Source organism: Aulostomus chinensis, chromosome 1 (assembly GCF_037954235.1).
Source record: "Aulostomus chinensis isolate RoL2024-O1b breed Wild chromosome 1, RoL_Achi_v1.0, whole genome shotgun sequence".
Taxonomy (NCBI): Eukaryota; Metazoa; Chordata; class Actinopteri; order Syngnathiformes; family Aulostomidae; genus Aulostomus; species Aulostomus chinensis.
The window spans coordinates 26,227,355-26,235,094 of record NC_141320.1 but is presented as its reverse complement, the minus strand read 5'-3'; the positions used below and the strand labels follow the sequence as shown (position 1 = coordinate 26,235,094).

Genomic DNA, 7,740 nt, shown 5'->3' with positions numbered 1-7,740 from the left:
AGATGTTCTGTTTATGTTCATCGTTTTTTCTTTGTGTGCTTTTCCTCAACTTTGTTTTCTTTGTTTGTTATATATGATGATACCTTGATCACCACAGCAGTTGATCCCAGCTTGATTAGCTGAGTGCTTTGCAGTCTAAAGCACTTTAGTGATACCTGTGGGGTCCCTTATCCTCCCTGACCACAGGGATTCAGCCTCACTGAAGGAGAGGGAACCTTCCAGGTTGCAGCTCCTCGACTCTGGAACGCTCTCCCACTGGACATGAGGACGCTGAGGACACCTTTAGAAAGAAGCTAAAGACCCATTTGTTTTGTAATATTATTGTTCATGATGGAATCGTGCCTCCTTACCTGCCCACACAGGTCAAGAGGTCAAATGATTCCCTGTTTAAAACAGCTCTTCCATCACATGGATGTGCATCCCAACAGTCAGAGCTCACCGATGCTCCTATTCCCTCCGGTGTGAGGCACTAGGAGTGACTGATGAGGGTCAGGGGGGTCAGGCTAGTCCAGATAGTGGGTCTGTATGAGGTTGTTAGGGAGGGATAAGGTAGTGGCAGAGTTCAGGCTGTAGTTGTGCTCCAACAGTTGAGACAGGGCAGGACAAAAATGACCTCCTGATGGCGTTAGGAGTGATTCTTACAAGAACCAATCAATAAAAGTGGGTGGTGACCTGCTCATGTGACGCTTGTGTTGATGATTACTGGGTCTCCTCCATGCTCGTTTATCATGAATGAATCCCTCTGAGTAAAACACCTGATGACTCCTGAGTTATTTCACAAAATGTGTGTGTGTGTGTGTGTGTGTGTGTGTGTGTGTGTGTGTGTGTGTGTGTGTGTGTGTGTGTGTGAGTGTGTGGGCAATAACTACAAGTTATCTATGTATAAATCAAACAATTATTCATCAGTTGGATACATTGACTGTGGAAGTTCAGGTTTCCTGTAATTCAGTTTGCAGACAACACAGAAAACTGCCCCTGACCCCTCCCCTCATTCTGGAGGCTTTAACATGAAAATGAAAATGCTGACAGACACAAATGCAAATCAGAGTATTTGACCAGAGGTGACATATTTTTTAATGCTTTTCTTGTTATATTTGTTATATATGTTCTGTATGGTTATATTTGTTATGGTTGTTATGGAGTTCATGGTTATTATCTCTGTTTCTTGTGTCTTTGTCTTTGTTGTCCTCCCCTTCGTCCGTCCTGGATTTTTGACCTTGGTTGCAGGAAGCCTGTGACCTCAAGTCCTTTTCCTGTGTTGCTGAACGTAGAGCCTTGCTTCATTGCGCTCGCTAAAGTGTGATCCTCCCTGCTAATTCCTTATTTCATTGACTAATTACCCACCAAAAATTAATACCTAACTGCTTTATTTGGCTGAAGTTTAAAAGACCATCATTCTGGTAGCAACAGTCTTTCTGCCTTGTAAACACGCTAAGCTAACGATGGCTTCTCCCTCTTGTCCTCCTCTCTCCTGCTCAGGGTGCCACATGTTTTGTTCCTCCTCTGCCTCCTTTAGTGATACTGATAAGTGTGTTAAATGTAGTTTTCTTGTTGTGTTGGAGGTGAGGCTTAGCGAGGTTGAGTTGGACCTGCAGCGGCTCTGTACCAAAAGCCACGAGAGCTCATGAAGAATTGTTGGGTGTAAATTCATTTAGGGAGTGTTGAACTGGACCTGTTCTACTTGTAAAGTGTAACTTTTGTTGTTATTTGGTGCTTTACAGGGTGATGACTTGACTTCATTGCAGCTTTGACCTGAGCAGGTGTTCATCCTCATCTCAGTAACAGGGGACACTTTATCACAGCAGTGGACAAACATCAGCATTCATCACCCAGCATCTCCTCTGATCAACAGAACAAGTTATGGTTGAATGAGCGTCACCAGTTGAAGCTTCTCTGGTTGACCAATGTAATGGAGACCAAGGGTTCCATGACACGAATGATTAATTGAAGGTAGCATTTGTCTTGGTATGAACAGTTTATGTAAATTAGGGGCACACACACATGTTAATGGTGAGGTTTATTGAATCAGCAAACATGTGAAACATTTTCTATGCCATGTGTTCCAGGGAGGGACCTGGGAAGCACAGGGGAACCGGCCATCCTGCCTGTGGAAAATGAAGACCCCAGTGTCAGTCAGTGGGAGTCACTGTGCAAGGCCTGGTATTTAGTGTTGATCAAGTTTGTCTCAGGTAAATGTGGCAGTTTCAGTCGTCACGGTCAGTCCTCACCTCTTCCTGGTGGTTTCCTTAAAGGGGGTGGAGCCAAAAGGGGAGAGCGGCCCAAGGAAGCTCCTTAAGAGCTGTAGGTGCAAACCTTTGCTCCCAGATGGGGGAGGGGGTACAATCACAGGCGAGGTTCATTGATTGATTATGCATGTGGATGTATTATTGAGTTGGTGTAGTAGACTTGTAGTAGACTTTGATCCAACATTGAAGTTAGAGTTTGGTGGCTGCTCCATGTTGGAGGAAACCAGGCGATGTTGGGACGTCACAGGGAAGCTCCTTTGCCTCCTCTGCTGCCAAACACACAGTCTGAGTTCATGGCAGGAAGAAATGAATGTGTGTGTGTGTGTGTGTGTGTGTGTGTGTCAAGTCACAACAAAAGTTCTCTCATGACACTTTACTAGTAGAGCAGGTCCAGCACCAAACTCCTTCAATGAACCTCCACCCAACAATTCTCCACCAGCAGCACATCCTGCAACAGCGGCGACAAAAACCTTCCTTTTAACAGACAGGAACGTCGAGCAGATCCAGGATCAGTGGGGGCGGCCTTCTGCTTTGACCGGTTGGGGGGAAAGAGAGCAGGAGAGCGGGGCAGAGACAAAGACAGATAATGGAGGAAGACAGATATGCAGAAGGAAAGAGTGGGACAGAGATAAAGAGAGAGAGAAGTGAAGAGACTGATGGACAGACGGTGAGCAGGTGGAGCTACGGGTGGCAGCTTGAGCCTCTTCAGGTCTGCAGCCTCCTCCAGCAGCACCCACATCTGGGATGAGGGGAGCCTGAAGGCTCTGGAGAAGGAGACGAGTTAGTAATACATATGAGTATGATTTATGTATGACAAATATAGGAGGACAGAGAGGAGGAGAGAGAAGCCCAGTGCACCATGGGAGATCCCCCAGCAGTCTAAGCCTTTAGCAGCATATCTAAGGGCCAGCCTAAGCAGCCCAACTATAAGCCTGATCAAAAAGGAAGGTCTTTCGTCTGCTCTTATAGGTCAAGAGGGTGTCTGCATCCTGGACTGAAACTGTGAGACGGTTCCACAGGAGGGGAGCCTGATAGCTGAAGGCTCTGGCTCCCAGTCTACTTTTAGAAACTCTAGGAACCACCAGTAACCCCGCATCCTGGGAGTGAAGGGTTCTAGCTGGATAATAGGGGACTAGGAGCTCTGTCAGGTATGAAGGAGCCCGACTGTTGAGGACTTCGATGGTAGAAGGAGAATTTTGAATTCTCTTCTAAATTTGACAGGGAGCCATGCAGAGAGGCCAGTACAGGAGAGACATGGTCTCTTCTACTAGTTCTAGTCAGGCAGCAGCGTTCTGGACCAGCTGGAGAGTCTTTAGGGACCTCCTGGTGCAGCCTGATAGGAGGGAATTGCAGTAATCCAGCCTGGAAGTGACAAAGGCATGGACTAGTTTTTCTGCATCTTTTTGAGACAGGATGTGTCTGATCTCAGCAATGTTTCACAAATGAAAGAAAGCAGTCCTTGAAATTTGCTGAATGTGGGCATGAAAGGACAGATCCTGATCAAAGAGACCTCCTCGGTTCCTTAGGGTGGTGCTGGGGGGCCAAGGTGATACCTTCCAGGGTACCTGTCTCATTAGATAAACTTGTAAAGTGTCATGAGATAACTTCTGTTGGGATTTGGCACAAAATAAATAAAATTGACTTGACTTGACTTTGAAGTTAGAATTAAATTTAAAGTAGAAAACTCTCCCCTCTTCAATCCTGTCACTCAGTGTTGTAAACTGTTTCAAACAAATTCTACTGTTCAACAGTTCAAGTGTTTCTAATGAAGCTGAATGTTCTCTTCTACTTTCCTCAATTGGGTTTCTTTCATGTCCTCCTGAGATCAAAGACAGAATTCTAGCTACTGTCAAAGCCCTGATGACATCATCAGGAATTCTGACTTTGATCTGGAGACTCTTGCTTTAATCTGAATTTGATCTGACTAATGTTTTAGTTTAGGTTGCATGATACCGACCACCTCATTTCTCCGGATGGACTGGTGACCTGTCCAGGGTGAACCCTGCCTCTTGAACAATGTCACCTGGGATCACCCCCCCCCCCGTGACCCTTAAAGGATAAGAATAGAAAGTGGATGGATGACTTCTCCAGTAACGTCCTGCTCACATTGGTCTGTCTTCATTTTGACTCCTCCCACTGCCACAATGTCCAGCCTTTATACTCTTGGTGACTGGGGCCCTGGTTGCTGCAGGCCTCAACACCAGCCTGTGGTTGTGAGCAGGGCAGAACAGAACTGACAGTATCTCCCATGCAGGACCTGGGTCAGCGCCTGGTGCCAGCTGGGGCACCGCTTTAACCTGGACGCCCTGGAAGATCTTCTCCAGGAACTGGCCTTTTTTAGTCGAAACAGCGTGAAACGTCAAGTAAAGAAATCGAATTATTTAATTCACAATGAGGCCTCTGTCATAAAACAAAATGAACAACTGACTACTTCCCCATTGACTTTACCCTGATCACCAGGAGGTAACCTGGTAGTCAGAGCAGCAATGCTCTGACTACCAGGACTCACAGGAGGATTCTTCTTCTGGTCACAGGTTGGAAGATACCAGTGGAAGAGAGAGGAGAGGCTGTGAGAAACCTGCCACACCTCTTCAGTGACTTGGGACATGATGGCAGTGGTGGGATTTGAACCCACGCCTCCTCAGAGACTGGAGCCTAAATCTAGCGCCTTAGACCGCTCGGCCACACTACCTCACTGTGCAGTTTAGTGAGTTGGTCTGCTAAAGGCATGTTGAAGAGGAAGTAACATCATGATATCAAACTTATTCTGAAGGGGGACCCCTTTCCTCCACGGTCACAGGAAGTGACAACAGCGCTGCTAGAAGCAGGAAAGAAATGGTAAAAGGACTCTATTTGTACAGAGCCTTTCTACCTCAGCAGCACTCAAGGAGCTGAACAATGTCCTCTCATTCACACACACTCACACACTGATGCTGAAGGCTGCCATGCAAGGAGCCAATCTACTCATCAGAAGTATTTAGGGGTTCAGTATCTTACTCAAGGACACTTTGACATGGTCACCAGGGGTAGTGAGGATGGAACTGGACCCTGGTATCTGCAACGACTCCATCAACTCCTAATCTAGCAGCTCTGCTGGGTCCAACTATTTTACAGAACATTTGACAGACCTGTGGAGCAGTGAGGACACACATGAGTTGATCACATGATCCACTGAAGCACCATTTTACCTGCCACTGAGGTCACCAACATGAGCTGGAGTTGGGACTCTTGAACTGAACCTGGTATCACAGCGACACCTACTGCTGCAAAATGGAACAGCAACATTGAACCAAGTACAGGATTGGAGGGAGACTGATGGTCGCTGTTTGGGTTTTTGAAGGACAAGGAGGGCGTGGCTTCAAGCTGGATTCTCAGAGACGATTTCCCCAACCTCTATATTGGCATCTACACTGTCATCCAGTCATGTGACTGAAGTCATCCAGTCATGTGACTGAAGTCATCCATTCATGTCAGTGATGTCACTTGGCAGGACTCTCATTGCCGTCTCATTCCAGAAAAGAATCCAGACTCCACCTGTGGCTCCATGATAACTGAGGGACCTCTGGTTGGAGGCTGGACGATGATGCAGCAAGAACAAATACCAGTGCCAACCAGATCAACTTAATGGCAGTTTTTGTAGTGATTTGATGCCTCATGAGGAGAAAATTTGGGCACAAATGTTGGACAAGAGTGTTTGTGGAGGGGTGTTTTTGTTGTTGTTGCAGTGTTGTAAGTCACTGTACCTGCAGCTAAAAGATTGAACTTTCTCCAAATGTCCTCAAGATGGTTTCCAATGACATCAGTTGTCACAAGAGGAAGCCTGCATGTAAACACACTCATGAGGAGAACACACACTTGAGAGACATTTGTCTTGCAAAAGCTTCCCAGATCAGGAAAACATGAAACAACACAACAGAAAAATGTCCTTTGTCCATTCTGTGTTGGTGTGACTCAAACTGAGTAGATAGTGCAATTTATCATGGTCGTTCAGACCCAACTTGGAGGTTCTGGTTTAAGAAAGCGTTTTTGAGATAATGCAGCAGGAAATGAACTCAGTTAACCTGACATAATGGAGCCATCATTGGATATGACGGTGAGAGGGCTGATCTTATTTTCTCTGAGGTCACCATGGAAAGATCCACCTGGTACCACTTACTGATCTTTGTATTGACGTATTGATCACTGATCAAACACTGAATTATCTTTGAGTGTCTTCAGACTATCTTACATGAGTGTATGTTATTGTTACGATGGTTTCTCTTCCTGGTTCCTGTCAATACATGTGCAGCTGTCGAGTCTTTAACCACTTGTTGGTGCAGCCTGATAATAAAGAATTACAAAAGTCCAGCCTAGATGGAACTCATACATGGAGTTTTAGACAACTGCTGGCCTTCATCCAGCTTTAATGATAAATATAATTGAGTATCATCTGTGTAACAATGGAAATTTATGGACTGTTTCCCAATAATATGACCTAAAGGAAGCATATATAAAGTGAAGACTATCGGCCCCAGCACTGAACCTTGAGGAACACCGTGTTTAACTTTGGTTTGTATAGAAGATTTATCATGAACGTCTACAAACTGAAATCAACCTGATGAATACGATTGAAACCACTTTAATGTTCCCTGAATGCACAGTTTAATCGTAATAATGGTACACTTCAGAATTAACGACAGCACATATACATTTGTTGTGTATGTACGCTGAACTTGAACAGTCCGTTGTCCCAATGGAGGCAAGTGAGAGTGAGGCCTGCAGCCAGACTACAAGGTCGGCGCTGCCACCCCGAGGGAGGTGGAGAGGGCAGAGGCAGGGGTCAGGAACACACGGGGGAAGGGGAGGGGAGGATAGTACCCGCCATTTACGTCACCAAGGCAGAAGGAGTTCTCCTGGAGGATAAACAATGGGGCAGCCGATAAGGAAGCTGTGGGTTTGGGCGGAGGAGCACACATTCCAATCTGTCTTCTCTTTCAGTCCAATCCAAATTGTAAAGTTAAATTTCTGGTCTTCAACATCACTCTCCTCTTTGCAGAGCGGCCAACTGCTCCAAGATGGTTTCCATCTTGGGTTTCAGTTCAAGAGTCTGTTGTTGCCCCGCTCTGCCAACCTCAGTCATTGCGTTGTCAATGACTGAGGTTGTGTGAGCTGCACATCACATTAAGTGTTGATGCCCACCAAGGGGTGTCTTTTCAAAAAGAGGAATATTACGCCTCCATTTCACACAGACAAGACGGCAAATTTGGCACATTTTCTGTCTAAAAAGGGCTGGAGAGAGATGGAGGTGAGGGAGGAGAGGAGACAGAGAGGTGGGGAAGAGAAGAGAGAGAGACCAGACATTATGTTTGCTGCTCCATTTTGATTGTTGCTCTCCAGCTTCAGCTCAATAAAAACCTCTTCATCACATCAGTCCCATGTGGAGCTGCGTTGTTCCTCCAAACACTGAGCTCTCAGCTCATAGCAGTTCTACAATAAAGGTTCCAACACAACGTTC

General features: G+C 46.0%; 1 non-coding gene across 1 annotated transcript; it reads right to left on the bottom strand.

Annotated features, from left to right (window-relative positions):
- Positions 1 to 4,856: 4,856 nt before the first annotated feature.
- trnal-uag (transfer RNA leucine (anticodon UAG)) lies at positions 4,857 to 4,938 on the bottom strand. Its single transcript has one exon. It is a non-coding gene; the product is annotated as a tRNA-Leu (tRNA).
- Positions 4,939 to 7,740: the final 2,802 nt, after the last annotated feature.